Source organism: Protopterus annectens, chromosome 6.part0 (assembly GCF_019279795.1).
Source record: "Protopterus annectens isolate FY-2018-M chromosome 6.part0, PAN1.0, whole genome shotgun sequence".
Classification (NCBI taxonomy): Eukaryota; Metazoa; Chordata; order Ceratodontiformes; family Protopteridae; genus Protopterus; species Protopterus annectens.
The window spans coordinates 1,055,939,927-1,055,956,904 of NC_056737.1; the positions used below are offsets into that span (position 1 = coordinate 1,055,939,927).

Below are 16,978 nucleotides of genomic sequence, written 5' to 3' on the forward strand. Positions count from 1 at the left end.
TCACAAAGCCAAAATGTTTCCTAGGCTAAGTAACCACTAGGCCAACAAGGGAAGATTTACCCTTTTCAGTAAACCACCACCAATTCATGCAAGTAAGGCCAGAATAGTTAATAAATAGCATAATCCCTTACTTTATTCTGCCATAACAGCATACTGGTTTTGGCTTAATTAACCTTCAGTGCTTCAGTACCAACAAACAGTGTTACAAGACTTAAATGCACACTTCTTGCAAATGATTGGTCTCTTACAAATTTTCATTAAGTCCAGGAGGGAACAAGGCCCCCAGCCCAATAATACAACCTTTCTCTTTATTATTTAGCATGGTGTGCCAGCATCCTTTGTTGTCCCTGTTTAGTACACTCTTATCAATAATAACAAAATGAAACATTGCAGTTTTATGCTGTAAATTATGTTTATATAAAGCACTGGACCCCCTGGCACATCTAATGTCACTAAGATGTTCCGAAATCCTGACTTTCAATGAAAGTAAAGTTTGTCCAACATAAAAGGCTGAACTGCATGTGGCCAAATATATGACCCAGTCTGTACCATCATTCCCAGAAATATTAATTTGATACATATTTGATGTATTAACAAATGAAAAGCATACAGCCTTAGGAACATATTTACAAAAACTGCAATGACCACATGGATGACAACCTTTCACTATTGTACCCCTTAAAGTCAACTGTCCCAAGGATTGTTTACCTAAATCTCCTTTCTTATAGTGATTAAACAATTCACCCAAAGTCTTGCCCCTTCTAAAAGACAAAAGACATCTGCCAGGTAATACTTTTTTAAACGGTCATCCATCAGTAGAATGTACCAGTATTTTTTAACCAGATCCATAAGAAAACTAGTGTTACAACCAAAATTTGTGATAAGCCTAGGGAGTCCAATCATATCTTTTCTTGGTTGGTATTGTAATAATTGTACCCTACCAACTTCCTTTATTGAGTCACAGACATTCTGTATATCAGATTGCTTAAATCCCCCGTCACAAAACCTCCTCACCATATCTTGCATTTCAGTATTGTATACTGATTCAGAACAACATATTCTTTTTAATCTCATAAACTGAAATTTTGGTACATTTTTTATAACGTGGGAGGGTGACAACTTTTCACTTGCAGAAGAGTATTTACCTGGGGAACTTCCTAAAATATGACTACTCAAAGTCCCATCTTCCTCAACAGTAAGTAATGTAACCTGTCTGGGGTCATGATGTATACTGAATTGGATACCCCATTTATTACCATTAAGGTATTCCACAAACTCCAACAAATATGTAACATCAGACCTCTCCAGACCAACCAGCAATCATCCATATAACATCTTCAGATGTCCACAGATTCCAAATAAATATTGTGGGACTCATCGTAAATGATCTGGTCTTCAACAAAACCCATAGATTCATAGGTTGGTACTAGGCTATCGGCCCTAGGGCCTATACAAGCCCAGCCATAACAATTCCCAGGCTATTTCTTCCCACAATATTTACTTCCGTGGACCCCTGTCTAGCAGGGCGACTGACATGATCCCTGGGGTGAATTTCCTATCTCCCATCCAGTCGTCAAGGTTCCTTTTGAAGAGGACCAAAGAGGCGCTCTACTTGACATGTATGGGCAGTCTATTCCAGAGTCTGGGGAGTCTCTGGGTCCGGAACCTATCCCTCCAGCATGTTTTGCTCATTGTGATGACAAGGTTTAGATCCTTGGAGTGTGTGTGGCTCTGAGGGATTGGGATTTCTTTAAGTGTAGCATGTCCAACAGCTCTGGGTTTGACATGGCCTTGTATGTTACACAGAGATCACCTCTGAGTAGACGATATGCGACAGAGTATAGCTGGAGTTTTTTCAGATGGTCAGCATAGGGCATCTGCTTTAGGCCTGTGATTCTTTTAGTGAGGTATTTCTGCAGCCTTTCCAGTTCATAGGTAGGTACTAGGCTATCTGCCCAAGGGCATTTATAAGCCTAGCCAGAGTGTGTTGGTTTTCGCCTCCCTTTTAGATTAGTTTCCTGGGCCTTTGTCCAGCAGGGCCACTGATGTAATCCCAGGTGTAAATTTACGATTTCCCATCCACTCGTCAAGATTTCTCTTGAAGAGAGTCAGTGAGGGGCTTTGCCTACCATAGATTGGGATTCTATTCCAGAGCAAGGGAAGTCTCTGGGACAGGAATCTGTCCCTCCAGCATGTTTTATTAATTGTTGTGCTGAGGTTTAAATCCCTAGAGCGTGTGGCTCTAAGAGATTTGGTTTTCTTTAGGTGGAGCATGTCCATTAATTCAAGGTTAGACATGGCCTTGTACATAAGGCAGAGGTCTCCTCTGAGAAGGCTGTAAGCAACCGAGTAGAGCTGGAGTTTCTTTAGCCTGGTTGCATAGGGCAACTGTTTGAGGCCCATGATCCTCTTGGTGAGGTACTTCTGGGGTCTTTCCAGCTGTTGCAGGTGTCGAGTTAGGTACATCCCAAATGGGGCATTGTACTCTATTATGGGCCTGATGAGTAGAGGGGCACAATAACCTCTCTTGATCTAGATGCGAACCCTTTTGTGATTAGGTGGGCTACATAGGATTTTCTAACCACTTTGACAGTGTGATTGTCAAAGAAGAGGTTGCTCTCTACTTGTGTCCCTAAGTCCCTAATTACATCTTCCGTACTTAGTGGACTACCTCCTATGTGGCAGTTTGTGGGCACTTTGTTCTTACCAAAGGGGATGACTATGCACTTTTTGGCATTTAGCTTAAGGCTATGATTCTGACACCAGGTATTCGTTTCCGTGAGACTCTTCTGGAGGATGTCAGTGTCAGCCAGGGAGTCGATTACGGCCCCCAGTTTGCAGTCATGTGCAGACTTGGTCAGCCACAGTCCTCCAGTGCTTGCCTGTACCTCAGAGAAGTATATACTGAACAGGAGGGGTCCCAGGACCGAGCCCTGTGGGATGCCACTTGTAACCAGTTTGGAGGCGGACATAGCACCCGCAACTCTGACCATGTGAGTTCTATCCATGAGCCAGTTTGCAACCCATCTCATGACATAGGGGTTAATGTTCAAGCTAGTGAGCTTATCTGTAATGCCTGAGTGGGGAATGGTGTCGAAGGCCTTAGCGAGATCCAGGTAGGCTGTGTGGACTGCCTTTCCCTCGTCTATGGCCTTGGTAACTGTTTCAAAGAAGTTGACCAGGTTTAGGATGCAGGATCTGCCTTTAACAAAGCTGAATTGGGTAGGGTCCAGTGTCTGGAGTTTCCCAATGTCTCTGTTGTTGAGTTCCATGATGATGCGCTCCATGGCTTTGCAGACCAAGCTAGTCAGACTTATAGGGCGATAGTTCCCGGGGTCCGCCATGGCACCACCTTTGTGGAGCGGGATAACTGTTGCTGTATGCCATTCTTTGGGTACATAGCCTGTGGTGAGGCTGAGTTTGAACAGTGAGTTTAGGTGAGGGGTTAGTTCGTTTTGGAGCTCGTGTAAGATGCAGCCTGGGATGCCATCTGGTCCCATTGATGCTGTGTTTTTTGCTTTGGAAAGGGCTGTTTTCACCTGTGTGTCTGCGATGTCTGGGGCTCTACAATCTTCTGGAATGGACACGGGCCCTTTTGGGGGTGAGGGGTGGGTAAAGTTTGCAATGAACCTGTCAGCCAGGATGTTGGCAATGTCAGTTGGTTCAGTGTATTTTTTGTCGTTTTGCACTAGCTCAGAGCATATCTGAGAGTTGCCACTTAGATTCTTGACATAGCTAAAGAAGGCTTTGTGATTATCTGTAGCGTCTTTGGTAATTTTTCTTTCGAAGTTGGCTTTGGATGGTTTTATGAGGGATCATAGTTTCTTGCTGGTACTGATTAGGGATGCCTTCCCTTTTTGGGATTTTTCGCTATCCTGTAATAGTTTCCTCCTTCTAGTGTAGAGTTTATTTATGGCCGTGGTCCACCAGACTGGTTTCCTCATTTTGGAGGAGTGCGTCTTTGTTTTGCTTGGGATGGCTCGATCCGTGCATTCCTGTAGGTGCACATAGAAAGCATTTGTAAAGGATTCTGCGGTTTGGGCTGCATTATCCCTTAGTAATGGGACTTTGAAGCTTTCCACCTCGGTCCTGAGAAGTGTGAAGTTTGCTTTTGAAAAGTTTTTTACAGTGGTTTCTTTGACTGGGAGTGGGGTCGCAATGTGGATGTCTAGTGTGATTAGTTTATGGTCTGATCTTACCAGCGACAGGTTTACCTCTGGTGTGGAACATTGATCTCCCATGTTGGTGATGATCAAGTCCAATATGTTGTCACCTCTCGTGGGAGTGGTAATCAGTTGTTCCAGGGCATTCGAGTTTATAAACTCTAGGAAGCGTTGGGCAAAGGAGTTTGTACTTGAGTAATTTTCCCAGTCTATGTTTGGGTAGTTGAAATCACCCAATATCATGGTGTTGGGTAGGATCTTCATATTTTCCAGTGTTCTCTGGAATGCTGAGTGGGGGTCCTGAGACAAGGTGGGTGATCTATAGCAGGCTACAAACTGAAAAGCAGTTTTGCCCACTGTTAGTTGCACATGGATGGTCTCCGAGGCCTCGTGCTGTGCTACTAGCCTGGAGGTGTGGGAATCCTTGATAAAAATGGATACACCCCCGCCTTTTGTACTTCGGTCCTGGTTTTGGGGCTGAAAGGTATGGTAAGAGTTGTAGCCTGGTACTGCTGGGGTGCTCTCTGGAGCCTTGAACCAGGTTCCTTTTACTGCACATATATCAATTCCCTCCTTCCTGAGGAGTGCCTCGAGTGCGTGCATTTTGAGGTTTAGACTTCTGGCATTGAGTAGCATTACCCTCAGTTTTTGGTTGCTTGTGTTGTTTACGGAGGTGGGTTTGTCTTTTGAGCCTTGCCTAAAAAAGGCACTATGGGGGCAGCAAGAGCCTTGGCCAATATTCAAAAGCCCAAGGGTGACAGGTGCAAGCCGTCTCTGGCGAAGCAGCGAGGCTTGTCTAGCATGTCATCACAGGCTGACAAACACTGGATCCCCTTTGAACGACACCAAAAGCTTAGCCAGATGTTAAAATTGATCATTTTACTTTTATACTGTGGTATCATTCTTGGTGAGGGCAAGATGCTACTCAGGGTCAGGGTCATACCGGCCTGGGCTACATGATCTGAGAGCTCCTCTATGTCTCTTTTCATGTAGTTCAGGGAGGTACGTCTCAGGTCGTTCACACCAACATGGACAAATGACAAGGTCATATTTGTACCTGTTGTGGAGTGACCTGATTGCTTGTGTTATGTGGCGGATCCTGGCACCCGACAGGCAGCTTACAGTGACCTTCTCCTTGTTCAATCTAGTGAGTGGGATGTCAGTGTGCTTGACAATAGAGTCACCTATTACTAGTATATTGGGTGTGTTGTTTAGCCTTAAGGACTGTGATTGCGTGGCACACTGATTTTGTGAAGTGTGTGATATGTGGTTGTTGGGGCATGGAGGTTGTTTGGATGTCTGCTTTGGAGGTCTCTGCTGCTTTGGCAGATTTCTATTTAGAGCCTCCGAGTATGTTTTTGTGTGTTATTGTCTGGTGCAGAAATGATTGGTCTATGTGAGGCTGGTAGTGTGGTGCAAGTGTTTCCCTTCTCCTCATGACTGACTGTTGCAGTCTTGGGTTGAGAGAGCTTTGCTTCCAGCCTTGCTGTAAAGTTGCATCTCTCGCATACATTTCCGTTTGTGGGAAGGAGGAGAGGGTTGTCTGTGTACATGAGGCAATTGTAATATTGCCTCAAGATGCCTAGATTCACCAGCTGGACTGGAGACTACACCTGAAACTGCCCTTTGGACATGCCTGCACAGATAAAGTGAAGTTATACTGATTGTCTGGTTAGGGACGAATAGAGAGCCCTGTACTTCTGTATAGTATAGCAGGGGTAGTGCTAGCGTTTATTGGTGCTTACTAGGAGATTTGGGCAAGTGCTGGACTTAAAAGGAACTGGTTTGAGTGCTTAAGTTAAAGGTTTGACCTGTTCCTAGGGAAAAATTGAAGAGCAGACTTCGTGGAGCCGGGAATAGTTTAACCTTAGCTAACCGGCGCTGCGTGGAGGTGCGCAATGCGCAGAACTGCACAAAACCGCACAAATGCGGGTTTTAAGGCAGGGAGATGAAAGAGATAGAAATTAGCCCAAAATGGCCAATAAACTACTAGTTGCTGGGCTGAGACCACTCCTCCAGGGACAAATAGGCTGCTCAAAGCTCCCCACTCTCACTGGTGAACAGAGAAACTTCCCCCTATCCAAGTAAGGATATGGGTAACACAGGAACTTGTACCACAGCCCTGAATTCAGCAGAACCTGAAAAATGGACTAGACTAGCTTAGAAAAGGAGGGAAAAAGAATATTTTTTTGTTTTTTTTTTCTTTTTTTTTTTTTTTACAGATAGTACAGTGAACTACACAGAAACATTTTAAATGCTTTAAACAGGATAGCACAATTGAGTGTGTAGCCTACAACAGTTAATCAGATACTTTTAACACAAAAAATGACTTTAAATGACTTTTAAAAGTGCAGGTATTTCAGCAGAAAATAGCTTTTTAGAGTACAGAAATGCTAGTAGATCGCGTTGTAGGCGAAAGCTAGCAGTCGCAGGAAAAATGCAGAAAAAAAATACTTAAATCAGTTGAAAGTCTCTCTTTGTCTTTCTGCTGCTTGTAGTACTCTGCAGGACACCACGAGGAGCTTTGCTGAGTTGAATACAAGCGCAAAACCGTGCAAATGCGGGTTTTAAGGCAGGGAGATGAAAGAGATAGAAATTAGCCCAAAATGGCCAATAAACTATTAGTTGCTGGGCTGAGACCACTCCTTCAGGGACAGATAGGCTGCTCAAAGCTCCCCACTCTCACTGGTGAGCAGAGAAAATTCCACCTATCGAAATAAGGATATGGGCAACACAAGAACTTGTACCACAGCCCTGAATTCAGCAGAACCTGAAAACTGAACTGAACTAGACTAGCTTAGAAAAGGCAGGAAAAAGAATATATTTTTTTTTTTTTTTTTTTTTTTTTACAGATAGTGCAGTGAACTACACAGAAACACTTTAAATGCTTTAAATAGGCTAGCACACTTGAGTGTGTAGCCTACAACAGTTAAACAGATACTTTTAACACAAAAAACTACTTTTAAAAGTGCAAACAGCAAAAAAGCAGGTATTTCAGCAGAGAATAGCTTTTTAGAGTACAGAAATGCTAGTAGATGGCGTTTAAGGTGAAAACTAGCAGTCGCAGGAAAAAATGCAGAAAAAATACTTAAATCAGTTGAAAGTCTCTCTTTGTCTTTCTGCTGCTTGTAGTACTCTGCAGGACACCACGGGGAGCTTTGCTGAGTTGAATACAAGTGCAAAAATGCACAACTGCAGGTGTTGTTGCAGATGTCTTGAGAGGTGTGTGTACCAAATGGGGCGTTGTATTCTAAAATGGGTCTAATGAGGGATGAGTACAGTGGGACAATGACCTCCTTTTTTTCTGGATGAAAAGCCCTTAGTGATGATGTGTACCACATAGAAGGATTTCCTGACTCTTGTGGCGATGTGGTTATCGAAGGTGAGACCACTGTCCACCTGTGTCCCTAAGTCTCTTATCACACTTTCGGTGTTTAGTGTACTGCCACCTATGTGGTAATTCACGGGTACATGTTTTTTTCCAAAGGGGATAACTATACATTTTTTGGCATTGAGCTTGAGCCCATGGCTCTGGCACCAAGCATCTATTTCTGTAAGGCCCTTTTGTAGAATATCCACATCATTTGGGGATTCAGTAATGGCTCTCAGTTTGCAGTCATCTGCGAAATGTGTTGGCCAGAGTCCCTTAGTGTTGGCCTGTACTTTAGAGAAGTAGATGCCAAACAAGAGCTGTCCCAGGACTGAACCCTGAGGTACTCCACGTGTCACTTTTCTGGAGCTGGATTTGGAGTTGGCTACTTTTACAGTGTGGGTTCTGTCAGTAAGCCAGTTGGCAACCCATTGAGTGACATAGGGATTAATGCCCAGCTTAGTAAGTTTATCTATGATTCCAGAGTGGAGGATGGTGTCAGAGGCCTTGGTGAGGTCCAGATAGGCTGTGTGGACCGCCTTATCCTCGTCCACACCTCTGGAGACTGATTTGAAGAAGTCATTCAGGTTCAGGAGACAAGATCGTCCCTTCATGAACTCAAACTGGGTAGGGTCCAATGTTTGAAGGTTGCCAGTGTCTTTGTTTATAAGTTCCATGATCATACATTCCATGGTCTTGCAGATCAGGCTCGTCAGACTGATGGGGCGGTAGTTCCTAGGATCCAAGGTGGATTCTCCCTTGTGGAGTGGGATAATTGTAGCTGTGCGCCACTCAGTGGGCACAAAGCCTGCGGTAAGGCTATGATTAAACATGACACTTAGGTGAGGTGCCATTTCATTTTGTAGTTCATGTAGTACACAACCTGGGATGTCGTCTGGTCCATGGATGCTGTATTCTTAGCACTGGAGGGTGCGTTTTTTACCTGTGTGGCTGTTATTACTGGAATTTGACAATCTTTCAGTATTGAAATGGGCCCTTTAGGGGATGAGAGGGTGGTGAATTTGGCACTGAATCGATCTGCCAGGATATTGGCAATATCCTTGGGATTAGTATATTTAATGCTATTCTGTTGTAGCTCAAAGCAGATCTGATCATTACCATTTAGATTCTTGACATAGCTATAGAATGCCTTGTGGTTGTCTTTGGAATATTTGGCAATTTTAATTTCATAACTAGGTTTGGTGGATTTTATGAGGGATCTCAGCTTCTTACTGAGGCTGGTAAGGGAGTTTTTTGCATCCTGGGATCTTCCTCTTTTCTGCAACAGTTTCTTCCTTTTGTTGTAAAGTTTGTTTATGGCAGGGAACCACCAGATTGGCTTCCTTTTTTTGGTGGAGAGCGTCTTGGTTCTATTTGGGATGGCACAATTCATGCACGAGTGGATGTGCTTGTACAGTGCCTTAGTGTAGGATTCAGCCCTCATACGTTCAGTTCCCATCTGCATGGGTGTCATGAAGTTTGTCACTTCTGAGTTGAGTAGCATGAAGTTGGCCTTGGAGACATTTTTATGGAGGTTTCCTTACTGGGGAATGGGGGAGGGATGTGGATGTCAAGGGTGATTAGCTTATGGTCAGACCTGACCAATGAGGGGGTGACCGTAGGTGTGGAGCATCGATTTCCCATGTTGGTAATGACCAGGTCTAGGATATTGGAGCTCCTGGTGGGAGTATGGATTAGTTGATCCAGGGCATTGGAATTTATGAATTCCAAGAACCATTGGGCAAAGGTGTTGGTACACGAGTAGTTTTCCAGTTAATGGCAGGGTAGTTGAAATCACCCAGTATTAGGGTGTTTGGTTGTATCTCAGTATTTTCCAGTATGTTTAGAAAGATGTAGTGAGAATCTTGGGGCATGGTGGAGGATCTATAGTAAGCTACAATTTGGATTGCAGTCTTACCTAGTGTTAGTTGCACCTGGAGAATTTCAGACGCATTGTGTTGGGCAACTAGCCTGGTGGTGTGAATATCCTTGGTGAATATGGACACTCCTCCACCTTTAGTGTTTTGGTGCTGGTTTGGTGGCCGAAAAGTGTGGTAAGAGTTGTAGCCTGGTATTGCAGGGGTGCTCTCTGGAGCCTTGAACCAGGTCTCAGTTACTGCACAGATATCGGTGTACTCCATTTTTAGGAGTGCCTCAAGAGAGTGCATCTTGAGGTTTAGACTTCTAGCATTGAGTAGCATTACCTTCAGATTTTGCATGCTTGTATCTGTTTCAGTGGTGATTTTGTCGTTTGAACTTTGCCTAAAAAAGGCCCTCTAGAGGTGGCAAGAGTCTTAGCCACTAACCTGAATCCCAGGGGCGACAGGTGCAGACCATCTCTGGAAAAGCATTGTGGTCTGTTGATCATGTCGTCCCAGTCAGACAGATACTGGATCCCCTTTGAATGGCACCAGAAGCTTAGCCAATTGTTGAAGTCAATCATTTTGTCTTTATCCTGTGGTATCATTCTGGACAAAGCCAGGATGCTACTCAGGGAGGGTCATAACTGCCTGGGCAACATGATCCGAGAGCTCTTCCATGTAATCCAGGGAGGTACATCTCAAGTCATTCACTCCAACATGGACAATGACAGAGTCATATTTGTACTAGTTGTGGAGTGACTTGAGTGCATGCATTATGTGGCGGATCCTGGCACCCGACAGGCAGATGACTGTAATTTTCTCCTTGTTCAGCCTGGTGAGTGGGACATGACATCAATGTGCCTAACTATAGTGTCACCTATGACTAAAGTGTTGGGCACATTGTCTTGCCTAAGGGGCTGTTGTTGGGTGGCACACTGGTGTGAGCTATGTGACACTTTGGTTGTGATTGGTGTTTGTTTGCATTTCAGCTTCGGAGGTCCTTGTTGCTTGGGTAGGTTACTGTTAAGGGCCTCTGCATATGAGGGTTTAGTGTTGTTATGTGAGGGCATCATTGGTGTGGTTTAGAAAGGCTGTGTGTTGCTTGAGGTGTAGTGCAGCTGTTAACCTTCTCCTCTTGACTGTCTAGCACAATCTTGGCTAGAGAGAGCTTTGCTTCCAGTTTGGCTATGTAAGTGCATCTCTCGCAGGTTGTAGTGTTGGGTGGTAGGAGGAGAGGGCTGTCTGTGTACATGAGGCAATTGTTATATTGCCCCAGTATGCCCAAATTCACCAGGTGGTCAGGATTAATCACCGGAAGCTGACCCTTGGACATGCCTGGATTGGTGCTTTTTTTTGTAAAGTACAAGAGCTGTTTTCCCTTACCTTAGCAAGATACTTCACAATTATAGGCTGTTTAGTGCCTATGATTAATTTCTCCTTATTAACAAGAAGAGTTGAGTGCTTGTATCATTTTAAGGCTTCCTAGTGCTTTCCAGCAGGTTTTAGAGCAAGTGCTAGTCACAGGGATGCTTAAAGGTAAGACGAAAAAAAGTGGTTTATTCTAAATACTGCGGTGTGCACTAGAGGAGTTCGATGTGAAAGAAGGTAACTTAAATTTACCTGTCTAAAAAGTTAAGTTTTAGTGGAGAGTCACTATTTTTAAAACAGCAAGATTGAAAAGGGGTGGTCACTTTTGTATTCTGGTACTATGGAATACAGTAAGATGGCCAATAAATGTAAATAGTTGAAGGGAAGTTATTTCACAACGTGATAATTTCACGCTTACTCACACAAGCCAGTAAAAGCAGAGAGGAAATGAGATATATGGTCAAATTAACGTAAGGGGCAGGCAACTAGAAAGACAGTGGTGTTTAAGAACACAACAGTAACTGGGTGAGAGGATGGGGAAAAAAATTCTGCCTGACTCACAAGAGACAGAGCTGTGGTCTCTTTTCAAGTTTTAATATGCAGTTAAAAGCAGAATACAAGTAAAACACAAGGTAAAGAAAACAAATCACGGTATTCAAAATAGAAAAGGGCAATAAAGTAATACAAAATACAACAAATAAAAAGCAAACTACCCTTTCCTTCACAGCAAAGTGTAGCAGAGTCTGAGTGAGACTTTCTAGTAAAGCTCTGAAATGTTTTTTTTACCCCTTTAATAGAAGGTTTAGTTCCTAGCCGCACCCCCTCAGTTCACAGATGATTAACCTTAACTGACCTGTTCTCTCTTATGTGTGAGTCCTTAATTGATCTGTTCTGATTTCTGCCTGACTCACAAGAGAAAGAGGTCAGCATAAATGGGAGCAGATGATGCACCCATAGCTGTACCCCTAAGTTGTAAATCACATTCCTCTCTGAAATAAAACACAGTTTTTGTTAAAACATATTCAGCCAACACCCGGGCTATATATTAATGCCCTATTCAACCAATATTCTAAGGCCAACACGCTCGCCTAATGAGGAATTTTGGTATATAGAGCTTTTACATCCAATGTATACAATAACCAACCATGATCTAATTGCATATGTTCAGTAATGTTCAAAACTTCAGTGGTATCTTGAATCCTAGATCGTACCATTTTCAACAAAGGTTTTAAATAATACCTAAGGAATTCAGATAATGGTTCTGTCAAAGACCCTGTACCAGAAATATTAGGCCTATCAGGTATACAGTTTGAATTCCTGTGAATCTTAGGTAAAAGATACAGATATTGTCTCATAGAATCCTGTACTGTCAACTGACGAAATATTTCTCTGGAGATAATACCCTCCTCTACTGCTAACCTCAAAAAACTGTCAGTTTCTATCTTAAATGTTGAGGTGGGATCCAGGTACATTCTTTGATAATATCGATGGTCTGATAACTGTTTCTGGGCTTCTGCATAGTACATGACCCAGTTCCATACAACTACAGTACCCCCTTTATCTGCCTTATTAATAACAACTTGTTTATCAGAAGCCAAATCTTTCATAGCCTCCCATTCCACTTTAGTTATTTTTCCTAATAATAGAATGAGCATGGTACATATAATTCATTCCTTCAACAATTGCTACTGGAAGCTGGCCACAAATATAATGTGGGGTTCAAAAATAGAGAGCTTGAACTGAACCTAGAAGTAATGCCCTCTTGATCATGTCTATCCAGAAAATATCATTTCAAATGTAATATTTTGCAAAAAGATATCGCATCACTGGCAAAGATGTCTTCTGGTACATTATAACATGGAAGAAAACTCAAACCTTTGTTTAATAATTCAGTATCAACAGAAGGCAAAGACACAGATGATATATTATGAACATTCACATTTTCTGTTACTTGGTCGTCATTAATTGCAGTAATGTCTGTAGCGTAGAACCTCCTATGCTGATGCTTTCTTCCAGCCCTTCTGGCTGGTGTAAAGGGATACCCATCGATATCTTTTTGGGACTAGGAGAAGAGGGTAAAGTCTCTAAATCAGTCTCAGTGGCTGAAGAAAATTCTTCAGCCAAAATCTCAGAAATGCTATCAGATTTTTTTTTAAAATAGACTTATTTCTCCTATGTTTTTTAACATAAGGCTGCTCCTCCGTATTCACAGACGTAACCACTTCCTTCCTATCAAATTGTTTCCCACCCTGATAATCTCTAGAATCTCCAGAAAATTTCTTAAGGATTTTAACTTTTATTTCACCCTCCACAGTGACCAATTTCTTTTTGTGTCAGCATCTCAGTCTGCTTGACAAATTCAACATGTTACTCAAACTTTTTCACTGACTCATGCAACATCCTCACTTTATCACCCAGCTACTCTATTTGTCTTTCACAAAATGACAACAAAACCTTTTCAAAAAGCATTGAAGCAGACTGTTGAGCTTCTTGCCATTCACTCGTGAGTTGGTCATCCAACCTTCTTACAAAGGGCTGTAAATGAACACTTAAACCCCGAGGACAAAAACTTCTCGTAGAATATGCTTAAAAAAGTTTGTAATGCAGTACATTAGTTCTCAAGTCCTGCATAGCTGCATGTAATTGTTTAAATAAATTCTTTCAAGAAGTAGAATTTAAAACAGTACCTGCATGTTGTTTATCAGAATTCTGTTCATAGGTAGGTACTAGGCTATCGGTCCAAGAGCCTGTGTAAGTGTAGCCAACAAGGTTCACTGGCTTTCGCCACCCAAGAAGGATATTTTCCTGTGCCCCTGTCGAGCAGAGCCACAAAAGTGATCCCCGAGGTGAATTTCCTATTCCCCATCCACTCAAGATTTTTCTTGAAGAATGCCAATGAGGAACTCTGCTTGACATAGATAGGTAGCTTGTTCCAGAGTATGGGAAGTGTCTGGGACAGGAATCTATCCCTCCAGCATGTTCTGTTTATTGTGGGACAAGGTTTAGGTCCCTGGAGCGTGTAGCTTGGAGGGATTGGGTTTTCTTTAGGTGTAGCATGTCCAACAGCTCTGGGTTTGACATAGCTTTGTATGTTAGGCAGAGATCACCTCGGAGTAGGCGATATGCTACGGAGTAAAGCTGTAGTTTTTTGAGACGGTCAGCATAGGGCATCTGTTTGAGTCCTGTAATCCTCTTTGTGAGGTATTTTTGTGGCCTTTCCAGCTGTTGCAGATGTCTTGTGAGGTACATTCAAAAATGTCCATGTCATTTTTATCAGCAGTCAGCCCTTTCACAAGTTGAGCTAAATCCATTTTTGCCAACACTAATCTTCTTTACAAAAAGTTGTTTAAATTAAATTCAGTTGTATACTGTCCACCAAAAATGACAATAAAAAAACTTCTTGTTCTAGATAATATAGCATGGGTAGACTCACCAATACTTCCCAGAACAAACCATTTCACCCAGGTTTCTGGTGGTAGATCACAAGTGGAACAATCCAAAGCTTTCCCAAAAGAGTGTGGAAATAGTGACTACATTTAATTTCTTTTTCTTTTTCTCAAAAATTACAAAATAAACAAATAATTCTGAGACATCTTTTAAATAAATTGGAATGTAGTATAATATACGGACCCTGCAATATCAAACAAGATGGTACTACTTCACCCAGGCTTCTGAGAGCAAATTAGGACTATAGATGTTAATGTTATTTACAGCCACAAATAAGGAGCAGCTAGCAAAAATCAAACTCACACAGTGTAGTACTTTTCCATCATACTAATATGTAGAAAGCAGAAAAAACATCATACACACCATTTCCACGGCTCAAACACCCTTCAGAATGTTATCACAGTAAACAGGAAGAGAGCTCATTCCTCCAGTAAGATGTTCTGGATGGCAAACACCACTTCCACATTCAAAATGCCATCCAACAATGGCTCCTGTGTATTTTATCAAAAAAAATACTCATTCAAGAGCTGAAAATAACTGAAGATAATGTTAGAGTCCAACCAATATGCTGAATAAATTTTATATATTTTCTTTGTTTTTAATAAACTTCTTAGTAAGCTTGTATAGCACCCCTCCACATAAAGCCATACAGTAAGCAACAGCATTCTCATTGGTTTCCAGTAACACTGTCCATGTACTTATAAACTCAGTTGTCGATGAAAAAATATCAGGTGTGGCCCACAGCATGAATAACATAATCCAGTAAACCATCAACAATTCATGCAAGTAAGGCCAGGTGCACGGCAAAAAAAACACACCTCTTGCAAATGATTTGTCTCTTTCAAATTCTCTAAGTCCAGGAAGGAACAAGGCTTCCAGCCTAATAATCCAACTTTTATTTTATTATTTAACATGGTGTGCCAGCCTTGTTGTTTTCCCATGTGGGGAGTTAAAGATAAAAAAGAACAGACATCAATTAGTATCTGGGAAAGGAGAGTGAAGGATTTTCACTTGGCTGGGAGGGGGGGGTTCAGTGTAGTGTCCACTATGCCTGAGGGTCAGATTATGTACAGGGGGAGTGAGCTTAGTGAGAATAACTTAGTCTCCTATTTCTCTGCCCATGGATAGGGCAGATTTTACTGGAATTTGCCACGGAACTGATTGCTGCTTTTTCTATGCTTTCAGAGTCTTAAGGCAAGAAAATAAAAAAGAAAGATTACCTTTTCCATTTGACAGGATTTTTCAATCAGATCATCAGTCATTACAGGGAAGGGGTGTACTTCAGGAGTGTCTTCCCAGTCTGAGCATTCTAATTCTGTGAGCAATAAAGCCACAGACTTCCCTGCTGAAGAAATTTCTTTTTTATAGATATTTTATCTAATAAGAAGGAAGTGTTTCATTGGGAACAAAATGGGATACCTGTGGCACAGAAAATGCATTACGGTTTGTTATAGATGCCAATGCCTGTAGCTGCACCTGTCCTTCCTGTATTGCCTGCTTTAGGGAATGTTTTTCTCACTCCAGTCTTCCTGATGGTTAACCTCCTGCTCCTAAGAGGTCTGACAGGTTGTACAGTCTGCCCCTTACACGCAAGTATCTATTCTCCAATTCTAAAATAGACCTAACTATCAACATGGTGCCACACTGATCGACAGCTTAACTTTAGCTTTCCTGGTGTGAAAGCCGAAACTGAGAAAAAAACAGCCAGGGAAATTGTCAGCTTGAGTAAAATTCAGTTACTAGCTAGTAAGTGCTCTGCCTGCATGCCAGCAAAGAAGAAACTAAAACAGCCTGAAAGCAAATCAACTAGAAAAGGTGATGAGAAAATATTGACTGGGAAGAATCTTGCAGCCCTTCAGCAAAAAGCAATTCAAGCTCCTGCTGTGTGCAAGACATGGTTTCCAGTAATTTAGAGGGAAAAACAAAGTCATATGTGCTCAGAGCTGATTAAAATAAATGAAATAGTGAAGGGATATATAACCTCAAATAACAAATGGCAGGAAAATGGAAGAAACATAAACAGAAATGAGCCAATAAAACTGCAAAAATCAGAAGGCCAAATAAAGAAAAGGCTGGCTGAGTATGACATTGCTCGAAGAGATGTTTCAAAAAATGGTAGAATTAGAGGACAGAGCACTTGGGAAAATCTGAAATTTTCTGCTGTACCAGAGAAACTAGAGGGAACATACTGTATTAATTTTATGACGGTAAAGATAAGCAACTGAACTGACCTTCCACAGCAGGGACTGTTGCTTGAAAGGGCACATCATGTGTATGCTGCAGTTGTGGCCAGGAGAAAGCAGCCAAGACCTTTATTGGTTAAGATGCAAACCTACCAGCCGAAAGAATTGATCCTGACAACACTGTGGTAAAAGGACAAAGTATTAAACATTGGAGACAGTAGAGTGTTTGTGGAAAATGATTATTCACTGTACACCAGACATAAGAAAATCAAATTTATTCTAGTAATCAGGGAATGTTTAGAGACTGGTATGAGATTCAAGGTGCTGTATCCAGCTGTCTTAAGAATATTTTTTTCCTGAGGAATCCTTTATTTTTTGATGCAGAATGGGTTAAGGAGGAAATGCAAAAGTCTGTCTAACAAAAAAAGAGCTATCAAGCAAGAGGGGGACTCTGTTTCTTGTTCTTCTGATAATAAAGCACAAATAAATACTTTGCCAGTGAAACCATTTACACTGTTCTGAAGGAAAATGCTTGAGAGACAGAGAAAAGCACAGGAGTTGACCAGAAGAATCAGGAACTCCATG

At 42.0% G+C, this 16,978-nt stretch overlaps 1 protein-coding gene across 1 annotated transcript in view; it reads left to right on the forward strand.

Annotated features, from left to right (window-relative positions):
- DCAF4 (DDB1 and CUL4 associated factor 4) overlaps positions 1 to 16,978 on the forward strand; it is a 693,896-nt gene that overhangs the window by 288,784 nt on the left and 388,134 nt on the right. The window lies entirely within an intron of this gene.